The sequence below is a fragment of the Trichomycterus rosablanca genome, chromosome 14, assembly GCF_030014385.1.
Source record: "Trichomycterus rosablanca isolate fTriRos1 chromosome 14, fTriRos1.hap1, whole genome shotgun sequence".
Lineage (NCBI taxonomy): Eukaryota > Metazoa > Chordata > Actinopteri > Siluriformes > Trichomycteridae > Trichomycterus > Trichomycterus rosablanca.
The window spans coordinates 23,154,564-23,170,678 of record NC_086001.1 but is presented as its reverse complement, the minus strand read 5'-3'; the positions used below and the strand labels follow the sequence as shown (position 1 = coordinate 23,170,678).

The 16,115-nt window shown below is 41.5% G+C and overlaps 2 pseudogenes; one reads left to right on the top strand and one right to left on the bottom strand.

Annotated features, from left to right (window-relative positions):
* LOC134326214 (zinc finger protein 850-like) overlaps positions 1-16,115 on the top strand; it is a 154,553-nt pseudogene that overhangs the window by 52,496 nt on the left and 85,942 nt on the right.
* On the bottom strand, positions 1,893-4,481 carry LOC134327017 (maternal embryonic leucine zipper kinase-like; annotated as a pseudogene).

The window sequence follows — 16,115 nt, the reverse complement described above, 5'->3', positions numbered from 1 at the left end:
GAAGGTGTGAATGGAGGGCTGTGGACTGAACAGTGTTGTTCATCATTGTTCTATCATCATGAGTCTTTGTTCTTTGTGTTTATCTATAGACCAAATTAGTGGTAGCTAAACTCCTTTGTTAAAAGAAATACTCATATTTACATTTAATTATCCCACCATCTTCTAGTGCATAAAACTCAGTTCATATAAATCCTAATACAGACTGCACTGACATGTTTTACAATTACATTTAAAAATAAATAAATACTACTGTGTAGTTCAGGTGTTTTCTTATCATGGAGGTGACCAATTGACCAAGACCAGTTGAGAGGTCGGGAGACAAGTGTTTCTTTATTGATGAATAAATATATTTGTTAAACTGTAAATTCCATCTGAGTCCTCTGTGTGATGAGAGTTTGGTTTTGAATCCGATGTCAGCAAATGTGTCCATGGTTGTTAAATGGGACTAAACTCACAGTCCATGTATTTGTATTTAGGCTTGAGCTGGAGTGACAATAAAAAAGTGGATGTAAATGACTGGGTGGGTAATAATTCAAAATAGTTCTTCATGTAACCTGAAATTCTATTCATAAATCATAACAGAATAAAAACTAAATCATTAATAATGAAGATTAGAGAGAAGAGGAGAGAACAGAAAAGAGTAGAAGTAGAGTAGACGTTTTAGTATTTAAAGTGTTACTATTAAATGTTACTATTAAATGTTGTTTTATGAGATCTAAAACGATTATATAAAAAAAAATTACTAAGGTTTAGATGCCCACTAAAAGTTTAAGCATACCGTAAACATGAATTAAATGCGGCTTTTTCTTCATCAAAGCAACACAATGAGACAAAGATCAGCTTATCCTTTAATTCTTACTACAATAAAACAGTATGATATTAAGAGAGTGTATTAACAGTGTTTATGGTTCTTCTGTCCCAAGTGTTTTTGTAACGTGTTGTAGACCTGCAATGTCGACTGTTTTTGGTATACAGGATAGAAAAGGCAGAATGCAGATGAAAAGGCGTTATTTGGCAACCCAGCACTGTGTAAATATTGGAACACATTATGGGTTATTTATCAGTCGCATAGTGTGAAATACACACCGACTTTAAAGACTCCCGATTACAAGAGATCCAGTCGTGTAGTGTTAACTTGGCATTAGTCTCCAGATTGGAAGCATGTTTGAAAAAAGCGGACGGGATCTTGTGTCCTTGTTGAAATAAAAAATCCTTGTGATGTCGCCCTGTTGTGGCCTTTTTGTAGAATTGTAATGAAATAATATGAGTTGAGAGACGTGAGTTGATGAAGTTTTAGGGTAACGATCTCATGCTGCTCTGAGTGAGCTGACAGTAGGTCTGTATCTTCACTGCTGAGTTCAATGTTCTGTAACATGTCGGGAAACTTTGTGCTTTCTTTCACGTCATATTACTGACTTCATACACAAAATAATGAAGAAATGTGAAAATAAACATCCATCCACCTTCATATATTCAGTGAGTTTATTTATCTATTATTTAATGTTATAAGATTTTAAGGCTTGTTGATCCTGGTCATCCATGTTCTACACTTCTCATACAGCTGTGTGGATCAACAAGGGCGGCACCTCAGTGGAGTTCCTCTAACCAGTCACACACAGATACCCAAAATGCATCATTCTGGTAAAAGAAGAGAGAGAGAGGATGGGTTAGAGAGAAACATCTGCAACAATCATTGAAATGTGAAATTGAGATGTAACGTGTCCTGATTGGATGGCGCCACCATCATCCCGCCTTGATGCGCCGACGACGTCTCCTGCTAACTAAAACAAGAAGAGGTGTAAGAACATTCCAGAAGCTGTAGTGTTTGGACAGATGAGCATGTAGAGCAGCGTTTATCAGGTAAAATACACCTGGATTTCTTACACGTCCGCTCAGCTACACACTGGACTACTGCGCTGCTTCCTTCTCAAGAGCAAAAGATATGTAGCTGTGGTCTCATCAAACTTCCACTGCACACATACACACACACACTCATCTCTTTTAGATGGAGCACAATAACCTCAGTATTAATAAATATGTGTCTACATTTTAGCATCTGTGTTGATGCAGATACAAGTACTGAAATGTACCTCAGACACCAGCTGCTTGGTGCTTTGGTTGGACTGTCTGAACATCACAGCCATCTCGGTGATGCTCTACTCATCTAGATGATCCAGCTGAGACACAAACACACATACACAGACACAAATATATGAGTATGTAAGATAATAAAGATACAATGTTCTGTACGATGGATCTCCATCATGTCACTGTACTAGGTCTAGGGTGGATGTTGTACCGGGCATGTGCTGTGCCATTCCACAGGGCTGCTGTACCCCTTCATTACCCACTCGTGATCTAGCAGATGCTCCACCTTTATGCGCTGCTCTGGAACCACCTACAGGAAAAGATACAAGAACTTCAGGTGATGAAGCCCACAGAGAAACACACACCCACTTTGCTCACATTAAACACACCATAAACACACACCTGCAGCATTTCCTTAATCAGCAGTACAGAACCAGGAGACAGCCAGTCAGGAGTGTCATAATGTCCTTTCTAAGGAAACACAGAGCAAAACAATCACATCTGATCAAAGAACATCACCACAAGCCATTACTGTTACTTTTACTGTATGTTTAACATGCTGCTGATCATTAAATAATGGATTCAATTTCATAATCGTAACAAGATGTGTATGCCAATGGTGTTTCATTGTAGTTCCAAGACTTACAGTGATTTGTTCATGGAGCTCCACAAATGTGTCACCATCGAACGGGAGGTAGCCACACAGCATGTCATATAGGACAACACCCAAGCTCCAAACATCTGCCTAAAACACACACACACACACACACACACACACATTCATTGTCTTTTTTAACCATGCTTTGTCCTGGTCAGTCCCCTCATCCAGACCTCATAGAATAACTCATGAATGGGGCTACAGAGGGGACTGAACACCTTGGATTTGGAGACTTTTCAATTGAAGTTCATCAGGAATAACCTGGGGACACACCCCACACACACCTACCTCTGCACCATGATAGGGTTGCGCATCAATGATTTCTGGTGCCAAGTAGGGAGGGGTTCCACAGCCCTCAATCAGAGCAGTACCCAATCCACCCTACAACAAAACAGATTTCTATCAACCGAAGGTCCAACTGTTGACTCGCATCTGCAACACAACACACAAACTGAACCAGCATGGCTCTGTGATGTCCTGTTCATCTAACTGATCACTGAAACTAATTGTGGACACCATGTGTGCAAGGCTTTAGCATGATGGATGGGGGTAAGCACACCACCTTACTAGACTCTCTGAATGGCATGCTTGATTTAAGTATACACTACAGTCTTAGTAGAGACACGAACCTCTGGTTTGGCACAGAGACCAAAGTCGATGAGCTTGATGTTGTTCTTCTCATCCAGCATCATGTTTTCCTGAGAGTCAAAATAAAACACGTCATGTACAAGCACTAACAAAGAAAAAACACAAAGTATAAGTGGAAATCGTTTGGCTGACGCACTGGCTTAAGGTCACGGTGGGCGTATCCCTGGCTGTGGACGTAGGCCAGCGCCGAGACGATCTGACGGAAGATCCTGCGCGTCTCCTCCTCCGACAACCTGTCGTTATTATCGATGTGGTCGAACAGATCTCCACCCGGACAAAACTGGAGGAGAGAGCGAGTCATGTGAGCAGCAAATCATCGTAAATCCAGAGATTAAATCAAATCTGATAGTTTCCAACCACTGATGGTACCTCAAGCACCATGTAGATCTGGTCAGCAGTCTCCACGACTTGGTACAAGCGGCACACGTGCTGATGATTGAGGTTCTTCAGGGCTTCAATCTCTATCCTCAAATCAGACAACTCATCCTGCAATGGGGATGAAACAGGAACAGTTTTATGACTTTTCAGATCAGAATTAGGAGAAACAAACGTTTGGAAACTAAGACACGTCCGTCTTTAACAGACGGTTTTGCTGAAACTAACCCCGAGCTCTTTCTTCTCCAGGATCTTGATAGCCACTGGCTCTTGAGTCTGAATGTGCCTGCTGAGCTTGACCGTCGCATAACCACCTGAAGAACGATTGAATTAAAAAAAATATGAAGTCAGGTTTTAAAAGATGCACATCTGTGTTACACAAAGGCAGAGAGACGACTGAAAGTGGTACCAGTTACCTGATCCAATGGTTTTGTAAACCTCATAGCACTTGTGCAGCTCAGAGACATCCTCAACCACACGTGACGTTCCCTCTGTGGTGTCGTCTGTCTCGGGTACAGCGCATGGAACTTCTACCTGCTGCCCACAAGAGACATGTTATTATTATTACTGATTTGGCCTCTTCTTGTTTCATCCTACATGTATCTCATTCAAGAGCCGAGGGGTCCAAACAGCTACATCTGACTCTTCAGAAGGTCGTCACAGGTATCTGGAGCCAAGGGAGAATCCAGGGGAGGATCCGTAAAGCCAACATGACAATCGAGGTGGGTTCAAGTCTGGGGGGTCAGGGTAGTACTCGGAAGTGTTGGTCATGCTCTTCCAACCAATGTGGGACGTTTCTAGCCTTGCTGGAAGATCCCATACGCCACAGTGACCCAATAAAGTCCTGGTAGGTGGTTACAGGTATCTGGAGCCATGATGTTGCTTGAGGTGGTCCCACAGACGCTCAACTGGGTTTAAGTCTGGGGAATTAGAGGGCCAGGGTAGTACTCTGAAGTCTTGGTCATGCTCTTCTAGCCATGCTGGAAGAGCCCATCCGCCACAGTGACCCAATAAAGTCCTGGTTGGTCGTCACAGGTATCTGGAGCCATAAGAGGACCCAGGGGAGGATCAACACAGCAAACTGATACTCACCTGGTTCCCATCCGCTTTACGGTCGCCTTCGTAGGCGGAACCGCAGCCTCCCTTTCCCAGCAGCTCTCCAACAGTGTCCGGGTTCGTGTTGGTCGTCTTCTCCTCTTGATGTCCTCCGTCAGTGATTTCTCCTTCAGCATCTTCAACACAAGTATCACCAATGATGCTCCATGTGTCATGTGGACCAATAATAAGGGTCCATATAAAGGTTCGGCGTACTCACCCTTGTTCTCGAGAGCATCACAGACGACTTCTCCAGAACTGATCCCACCTACGAACCCCAAGGGTTAAATATATAGTCACTAGAGTTTAATAGTGTCGGGCTCGAACGTGGTGGTGTTAAGGTTACCTGGAGCTTCAGAAGACACTTGTGGTCCCTGGGAGTCTGTCTGCTTGCTCGAGGAATCTGATTCTGAATCATTCTCGTACCCGTCTGATTCCTGCTGATTTAGACGGATTAAACTGGTGTTACAGAGACAAGAACTGAACCCCTCCCCTCCTGGAGTATAGTGGTAATGATAATTCACCTCGCTCTCGACTGTTCCTTCTCTCTCAGTCAGGTTCTGAATGGCGCTGATCCACGCCCGTCTACCTGCCTCACAGTCGGCCTGGAACGTACAGCTCCTGTACACACACGGTGATAGATACAGATTATATAGGATGCAGACAGACAGACAGATTGATGGATAGACAGATAGATAAATAGTCTGTCTATCTACCTGTCTGTCTGTCTCTGATGATTATAGATCTGGACTCACCTTGTGGGCGTGACCACCCGGAAGCAGAAGCGTCGCCTGGTGTCCTCGCAGCTCTGGACCGAACAGCGCTGCAGGTCTTCCGCCAGCACCATGAAGTCACGCTGGGGGAATAGAACATAAAACCTTCTTATTTATACAGTCGATGATATAAACGCCGGTGAAATCGTCCCAGACTTAAACACGACAGGGGCGGTTTGGGGCGCAGCCCGGCACAGAAGTCGACTCTGCTGTGATGCGCCTGAATTATGAGGGGCGTAAGACTGCGGTGCATTATGGGTATTTCACAGTCCAGGAGAGAGCTGATTTAGATCATGTAAAGTCATGTGACCTACCTTAAACCTCTTCTTGTATAGAAGCTGATTGTTCTGTATAATGAACCACCGCCTGCAGATCAAACACATCATATATATACAGTATATAATATTGAGTGTATAAATATAATATTGTGTATATATAATATTGATAATTATATATATATATATATATATAGAATTCCTAATATATACACTAAGCATCAGTGTACAGACCTGTTCCAGGTTTTAAACACACTCCTGGTCCTCTTAAACGGAAACCCCTCTATCAGGAGCGCTTCCTCGGCCTCCGCGCCGCCCCCATGACCCGGGTCGCCCCCGGTGGACGCCCGGGGAGGCGCCCCGCAACACAGCACACGCAGAAACCTCTGTCTCAGAGAAGCAGCCATCGTAAATGAGGAGAAAATCTAAATGCTGCTCCTGAAGAGCACAGGTCCACATTGTGATGTCACAGCGTTCCGAGGGAGCAGAGTGAATTTATCTTTACCATATATGGGCATGACTGGATTCATGTGACTGCACATATACTGACTTGATTTCCACTGTGGGAGTGGGATGCAAACTTCACCCGGGAATCAAACCCAGGACCGGGTTTGATTCCCGGGTGAAGTTTTCATGTTCTCCCCATGTCCTGGGGGTAACGAGGTACCCTTGGTATAAGTGTGTGTGACACACCCTGGTACTGACACACCCCCATACTATGACACACCCTGGTACTAACACACCCCATACCATGACACACCTTGGTACTGACACACCCCCATACCATGACACACCCTGGTACTGGTACTGACACACCCCCATACCATGACACACCCTGGTACTGACACACCCCCATACTATAACACACTTTGGTACTGACACACCCCCATACCATGACACACCCTGGTACTGACACCCCCCCATACTATGACACACCCTGGTATTGACACCTCATACATATGTATGATGTGTGATTGTGTACTGATGTGTGTGTGTGTATAACACGTGTGTATTATGTGTGTGTATGATGTGTGTGTATTACGTGTGTAGTAGGGAGAGACGATATAAACGAAGATGCCGGTCCGGTATCTTAGCAAAGCTAAAGAGCCCTTTACAGACCACTACTAACAAGTCTGTTTGTTACGAACGTCAGGTCACGTTCAAACGATGGATGAACTGAGACTAAGTTTAACATCGCAAACATCTATACAGAAAACGTGTACGATGATAATCACATAATCTTGGCTTAATCCAGATGTGCCGGATGCAGCTATTGAATTAGCAGGTAGCTGGTTGAATGGGGTTAGTATAGAATGATGTACAAAGATCCAAAGGGTATGGATGAATTGTCCAGTTAGCTCAGTTGGTTAGAGCTTGGTGCTAATAACGCCAAGGTCGTGGGTTCGATCCCCATACAGGCCACACCCCCTTTAACAATTAAAGGTAGCATGAATGAGAGAGAGTCAGGTGAGCATGTGCTGTGTATCAGGACTTTCTAACCTGAGTAATTTAATCACTGAAAGCAAGAATACCACCCTGTTCTTCTGCCATCTTTAATTCTGGCTTCATTTTACCTAATGAACGTGACATGACCTTCATAAATGCTTACAATCAATTTTATCAATGGCATAATAAAAAAATAAATTAAAAAAAAGAGAACTGCTGTGTAATTTAGTGAATTATTGCACTGCACATGGCAGAAGACAGAAGGCAGAAGAAATGTAGACTGTGTAGAATAAAAGTATTAGGAAAGTATGAGGTTAAAAACATCAGCTTTTATTTATTCTTAAAAGAAAAATACATGAACCTCAGTCATCTCACACGAAGATCTGTTCTGCTCAACAACAGTAAAGCTCTCCATCGTTTCTGTGTGGCAGCTCCATAACTGAAGGGCTGTTAGTGTAGAATCGGGTATGTGGGTATATGCCCTACCCTTGGACATCAGCCGGTTAGCTCAGTTGGTTAGAGTGTGGTGCTAATATTGTCAAGGTTGTTGGTTCAAGCCCTGTATGAGCCACACCCACTTTAAGACTTAAACTAACACACAAGTGAGCCTCCTCAAAATAGCTGGTCCTTTTAACCTGGGCTTCAAATGTTGTCTCTGACAAGTGTGAGATCTTTTTAATGCCCCTCTCATTCAGGTCAGAAACATGCCATTATTTCAATTAGCCAAACTTAATTACCCTGCTGTAAAAGTTAGCAAGTCATGTGACCCGTGTGTACCGTCCAATGAAACAGCTGTGCGCATGTCTCTGTGGTGCAATCGGTTAGCGCGTTCGGCTGTTAACCGGAAGGTTGGTGGCTCGAGCCCACCCAGGGACGAGTGCCTTTTATTGCACAACCTGCCTGTTGATCAAACAGATATGAGACACAACAACAACGTGTAGTCTCACAGAATAGTGGAAATAAGTAACTGAAAAACATCCAGTAAACAACAGTCCTACAAGCACAAATATCCACCTGATAAGTCACCAGAGACCAGCTGTACGAAGTGGAAGAACGTTCTTTTGGTTTCAGTAGATGCCAAATGAAAACAATCGGTCAAGGTGGGGCTCGAGCCCACGACCCTGAGATTAAGAGTCTCATGCTCTACCGACTGAGCTAGCCAGGCTTAAGCAGCAGGTCAGAACAGACAGCTCATCGATCAGACCATCAGAGAGATGTAGGTTTAATTCACTAACATCACGACCAGATTAAGAACTAATTCACAGTTTACAAACAAACACAATTCAGAATAAGCAACAGAAACAGACACAGACTTACTGTCGCTGTATTGTATTATAGTGTTAAATTGTAGCCTATTTTATTGAGATTATGCTTTAATGCTGTATTTTCTTACATTTATTTAATCCAGCACAATGGTTAAACTGCACAACCCAACAAGTTAAAATAACCCATCATGTGTTTTGTCCAATATTTACACAGTGCTGGGTTGCCCAATAACACCTTTTCAATTGCATTCAGCTTTTTCTTTCCTGTATACCAAAAACAGTCGCCATTGCAGGTCTACAACACGTTACAAAAACACTTGGGACACTTTATTTTTGCTTTCTTTATCTTGCTGGTGTCACATTGTATTGAAACTAAAATAAATAAATAAAAACTTACAATTTAAAAGCAAGTGTTTAGGTTCATTCATCATCTTAACACATATTACAAACTAATCAAGCTCATCAAATTTCAGACATTGTTCATGTAGACAAAAATCTCAAGTGGAAGCACAAGATGATTCATTTATTTATAGATGGTGCTGTTTATGGTTTTACACTTAAAAACATGAACAGTTAAAAAATAACAACAAACACAACAACAACAATTTAATAATAAAGTCACAAACCTGTACCCAAGCAACAAGCTGTAATTTATCTAGCACCACTAGATGGGAACGATCTCTGTTCAACATTTTGAACTTCACTTTAAAAGTCAGTTCAGTGTGTTTTACTGTAGTAAGAATAGCTCCACATGTTTTGTACGTAGTGTTTATGGTATTTAAGCTGGATGGATAGATGGAAGTTAACATGTAATCTAAGGTGACTCTTAAGTTTATTCGCTGCTGTTGGCTTATAAAGTTTTACTGAACAAACTGGCTCATATTTTGGCACTGATATACCTTCCTGAATGGTGATCTGCTTGGTCGACACAACTAGCACAAGTAATCGCGGTCTACACCCCACAAGCGCTCTGTTGTACTTGCACATGCGCTGAACGCTACCATCTTGAAACTGCTAAAGTTTCTAAACCTTGGAAGGTTTAGAAGGAGCTCCCAAATGAAACTTGCCATTTGCTGAGTAAATAAAGCCAAAAAGAAAGATACACACACACAACTTCAAAACTTTAAAACCTCAGATCCTACTGAGATTTGAACTCAGACCACTGGGCTTAGAGTCCAGAGTGCTAACCATTGCACCATGGAACCAAGTTGGCTGTTAGATGGCGCTGTAAACAATGATTTGCGATTATATTTTGGGATGGAGCAGTCACATGTGGAACACTATAACACTACTAGTGCTATTATGATATTCAAGCTGGATGAATGGATGGAAATTAACATGTCATTTAAGGTGACTCTAAACTAGCACAAGCAATTGCGATGCTCTGTTGTACTGCACATGCGCTGAATGCTACCATCCTGAAACTGCTAATGTTTCTCAATCTTGGACCTCACACCGGGGCCCAAATAAAAGCAGTAAGGTTCCACCTGTATTCAGAGTCCAGAATGCTAACCATTACACCATGGAACCCTGACACCACAAAAACTAAACCTAATGATTCGCCATTTGCTAAGTAATTAAAGCAAAACTACACAACTTCAGACTTCACTTTTACATCTCAAGTTATTTAAACTTACGTGATTGATATAATTGACTGAAATCAATTGACAAAACTGAGGTAATTTAGAATTTTTAAACACTAAATAAAAGTAATTTTAGTTAAACATTGCCACCCAAGTATCAAAATCACAACAAAACGTTCCACTGTTGGAAAATTGCATGAAGTTCAGGACGCAGTTGGCCTGTCCCTCTTTGTCGCTCTGAAGCAGATGATTTGATGTTTGTGCACCTGTTCAGGAGATCACAAGTCACTAATGATCACACAGAAGTCACTTGATTTTAATACTGTTTGTTTTTGAAATGAGATCCAACAAGCTCATGGTAAGGTGTCCAAATAATTTTTGCCACATAGTGTATCATTACTATTGCTGAGTTACTATGTGTGTCTACAGGCTCTGTCTCTAAGCTCTCGTGGAAGGTGGACGCACTGTTCCCTGCTCCCTTATCTCTCCTGCTTGGCTTCTTCTGTATATATTGTCTCGTCTACTCTACTCTTCAGAGATTCTCTTAGCACTGCTCTTCGAAGAACAAATTATGGATTTGGTTAAATGGTCTCTGAATGCTATTGACACCATCTTCTCAACGAGGAGTTCGGGTTCGGGGGAACCCACATGCCCCGGCGGAACGCAGATGGCAGGATACGCGATGGACTCGTGGGCGAAGTGGAGAGTCATGTGCCTGGCACCTCTTTCGTTAGAGGACATAGAAGATGTTTACCTATTCGGAACTTTGATTGTGGGGTTTCTGCTGATTGGATTAGGCGTTATCCTGCTGTATCGGGAAATTAAAAGAGTTGGGTCAGTTGTCAAGGGTCCCCAGAAACTGCCCAATTTGATTGATATGATGGGCAAAGCCGTCGGAACTCAGACTGTGACTATGAATCGCAATATGGAATTTATCTTGGAGAAACTAGCGGCTTTGCAAAGGGATTTGAATCAGAGACCGAATCAATCGCAGAGCAAGTGTTAAGGACATTTTTAACCGTGTTCGGATTACAAAACAGGTCATTTCTGCTCTTTGGCTTTCCCTGCTATCAGCATGGCCTTGGTTTTCATTCTGGGCAGCAACTGCTGTGTCGCCATCTTATCGCGAACTTTGTACAGACTTTTTGCAGGAATGAAAGAATCTGACATTTTCCCAACCCATCACCCGACGCCTTCCAAACTTCTTAGCTTAATCCCACCAATACGGCAGGACGGGTCTGCAGTGCGCGCCGGCATGGCTGCGAATCACCAGATGGCTGCTTGTCGCAGTTGGTTACTCTTGATCCCCTCACCCCTACCAGTGGCTGGTCGTGTGACTATGTTATGTTTTGTTTACATGTGCTTGTGTGCTTAAGGAGCTTTTTTTTCGTATTACCATAATGTGCTCCTCAGGGAGCACAATCTGGTTGCTGGTTTTTTTTTAATCTCCTATCCTCCCAATGTGTTTATTATTTCTTGTTTCTTATCCTGTCCACCCCCCCCCCCCTTCCTTGTCATATTGAATGGACGGGTGAATGGCTAATTTCGCTGTAATTGTACTTGTTGCAATTTACAGTGACAATAAAGTTCTACTACTACTACTACTACATCACTTCATGTATATATACGTGTCTAACATACGTATCTATTATATTAATATTCATCAGCATGCACACACACACATACACACATACACACACACACATACACAATACACACACATGCTTCCACATTCGCATGTTTTTGCTGTATGTGTTATGTAGATAATATTTAGGTGATTTGATGTATTTTTGATATTTTATTATTATTTAAGTGAAGCTTTTTACAAGTTTTGCTTCACTGTATGTATGGTGCATCATTAAACTGTTACACATTATTTATTCTATTTTGTTTTAGATGAGATGGTTTGTCTCTGTATTGACCCGCGATTCATTTTAAATGACAGCTAATGATAGTGATCCGACTCTTTTAAGTATTTTGTATAACATATAAAATGTTGACTTCATTAATCGACTCCCTCAGCTTCAAACTGCTATTTGCTGAGTACTATCAACTTAGTGAATCGACTCTTTCGACTCTATTCTTGTTGTTTGACTTAAAGGACCGGATTAAAGAATCGACTCATTTGATTCATTTGAACGCGCAGACTCACTCGCTCTCCCGCTGTTCGCTTCTCAAACTGAACTGCGTCTTTCTGCACATGAGGAAGAAATCTATGTAGAGATCTCAAATAACATGAACCTAAAGGTATGAACTTACATTGTAGAAAAGAAAAACAAGCCAGTAGCAGCAGTGTGCACATTAAACCATTTACAGAAGGGTCATTAAGTTTGGCTAATTGAAATAATGGCATGTTTCTGACCTGAATGAGAGGGGCATTAAAAAGATCTCACACTTGTCAGAGACAACGTTTGAAGCCCAGGTCAACAGGACCTGTTAGTTAGAGAAGGATCACTTGTTTGTTAGTTTAAGTATAAAAGTGGGTGTGGCCCGTACAGGCGCACTCGACCTTGGCATTATTAGCACCACACTCTAACCAACTGAGCTAACCGGCCGGTTCATGTTGACCCTTTAGATCTTTGTACATAATTCTACACTAACTCCATAAGCAGCTGCATGGCAGCACAAAAACCATTAGAGATTCTGCACACTTACAGTCAAGATCAAAGCAAAACTTCACAACGAGAAATCCTGACTTGAATCAATTTCACTGAGGAATAACAGAAAAACTACATCACAACCTACAGCACTTACACCACAACAGCTGGTTTTAAATACTCTGTACGTTTGTATCTGAAACAGACTTTCATAACACACATCAAAGAGGTTTTGTGGGTTCTTATATGTGTGAACTATATAAACTAAATATTTCTTTAAGTACTTGACTGAGCTTAATGCCACCAACCAGTGACTGGAGCAGATCCGACTCAGGTCCTGCACACAGTAAGTAGTGCTGATACACAGTACCAGCCTACACACCAGAGGGGCTCAAAACATCAAGTTTTCACTCATTAAATCATGTATTTTGTGAACTTTGTGGAATGAATGTAGGATTTGTGCGTGTAGATTCTGGGTTTTAGGAAGTTAAGCTACTGTTAATATTTTTGATATTTTAGTTAATTGAACTAAAAACCTGAATTGATGTTTTAATTGTTCATTAAGACTTCACTAAGAGTTATTACCATCCAGCAAATGTAAAGCATATTTCTATATGAAGAGCATCTGTTTCCAGATAATATACAATGAGGTGTAAAGCATAATGGAAAGGGTTCAGTAATTGTGTCTGTGTCTGTTTTTGTTGCTTATTTAGAATTTTGTTTATTTGTAAACTGTGAATTAGTTCTTAATCTGGTCGTGATGTTAGTGAAGTTCTGACATGCTGCTTAAGCCCGGCTAGCTCAGTCGATAGAGCATGAGACTCTTAATCTCCGTTTGAGCCCCACGTTGGGCGAGTATCTTCATTTAACATCTACGGAAACCAATAGGACGTTCTTTCACTTTGGACAGCCGGTCTCCGGTGACTTATCAGGTGGATATTTGTGCTTGTAGGACTGTTGTTTACTGGATGTTTTCAGTTACTTATTTCCACTATTCTGTGGGACTACATATTGTTGTTGTGTCTCATATCCGTTTGATCAACAGGCAGGTTGTGCAATAAAAGGCGCGCGTCCCTGGGTGGGCTGGAACCACCAACCTTTCGGTTAACAGCCGAACGCGCTAACCGATTGCGCCACAGAGACACTTGCACAGCTGTTTCACTGGACGGTACTCACGGGTCACATGACTTGCTAATGTTTACCTCAGGCTATACCACCAGTTCTTCTGCCATCTTTAATTCTGGCTTTATTTCACCTAATGAACGTGGCATGACCTTTATAAATGCTTACAATCAATTTTGTCAATGGCAAAAGTAAATAAATAAATAAATAAAAAGAAAACTGCTGTGTAATTTAGTGAATTCTTGCACTGCACATGGCAGAAGACTAAAAGAAATGTAGACCGTGTAGAATAAAAGTATTAGGAAAGTATGAGGTTACAGCATCAGCTTTCATTTATTCATAAAAGAAAAATACATGAACCTCAGTCATCTCACACGAAGATCTGTTCTGCTCAACAACAGTAAAGCTCTCCATCGTTTCTGTGTGGCAGCTCCATAACTGAAGGGCTGTCAGTGTAGAATCGGGTATGTGGGTATATGCCCTGACCTTGTACACCGGCCGTGGGTTCGATCCCTGTACAGACCAACTTAAGCTTAGTTACAGCAAATAAAGACTGAAAAATAAAGAAAAATGTTCATCTTTTATTACAGGTTTAAAGTTGCATAAAACAAATGTTTGTACAAATAATATAAAACCAAAGTACAAAATAAACATTTCACTTATTTTAATTATCTCACAAATCACTTCTCAGTTTTAAAGGTCAAAGGCAGCAGCATCTTTTAGATCAGATCAGATATTAACATTAAACATCACTAAAGTGGAAATCCTGAAGACAGCAATGTAAACCTTTCATTTAAATACAAGCTGCAGTAAAGTTACATAGTTGACCCATGGTAAAAAAGAACCTCACAGCTCAGCACGATGGTTAAACTGCACAACCCAACAAGTTAAAATAACCCATCATGTGTTCTGTTCAATATTTACACAGTGTTGGTTGCCAAATAACACATTTTCACCTGCATTCTGTATTTTCTTTCCTGTATACCAAAAATTAAAGGTCTACAACATGTTACAAAAACACTTCGGACAGAGAAGCACTAATAAACATAAACACTCTCTCATTTTTAGCTTCCAAGATCGGAAGAGATCGGGTGTTCTCAGGGTGGTGTGGCCATAAGCGAGAGAGGCTGTAAACAAGCTGCTTCTTATAGATGTCTGTCGTTCAGCCTTTCACTCCGCTGTGTGTCGTCTTTTACTTTCTCTGTTCTACACGCAGCTTTTCAAATAAAAGATCCTGAAACAGTGACAAAACACACAGAGAACCACACACACCGCTCAGCTGCTGCTGCTGATCCTCTTTCACCTGCATTTAGTACAAAACACCAACAACAAATCATCTGGATTTAACCTTTTCTTCACTAGGATTTATATGAACTGGGTTTTATGCACTAGACGATGGTGGGATAATTAAACGTAAATATGAGTATTTCTTTTCACAAAGGAGTTTAGCTACCACTAATTTGGTCTATAGATGTACATTCTGGTGGAGGACGGTTCATTATTTGCTAAGTGGAAATCATCTAAAGACTAGAATTTTGGAGTGTAGACCTAGAAGTGTTAAAGTAAGAGGCTATTCATTTATGAAAACTTAGCATTCATAATATGAAGAATTTATAGAAACACCATAAAGACCAGGGTTAAATTATTCCACTTGAAAGTAAAAGTTGTTCTGTGTTTATTAAAGTAGATTAAACTTGAATAATAAACAAAAACAGATTCAGATCTGAGGTTGGTACATTACACCACATTACATTTAATGATTAATGATCATACTCAAACTCAAAAGAAGCTTTATTGGCATGCCAAATAAGGACATTCGTATTGCCAAAGCATGTTACAGGGAAATGGTGACAGGTGTGAGTATAAAGTGCTGCTAGTGTGCAGCTCTCTCTGTGTTCCCCCAGTAGGTGGGGCAGTTTGTCGGGGTCTGGGAGGGAGGTGAAGTTGGGGATGATGTTATTAAATTTAGGGAAGAATTGGGAGCGGATGTCGTGGTACTTGGTACACCGGGTGAGGAAGTGCAGCTCCGTCTCTACTGTACTGAGAGTGTAGTGCTGGCACAACCTCTCCTCGGGTTGCCCCGTCTCCACGGCCAGGTTGTGTGCGCTCAGTCTGTACCTCGTCAGGGTGTTTCTTAATTTAGGGTCGGATACTCATACTCATACCATATATATATGATCATATATGATC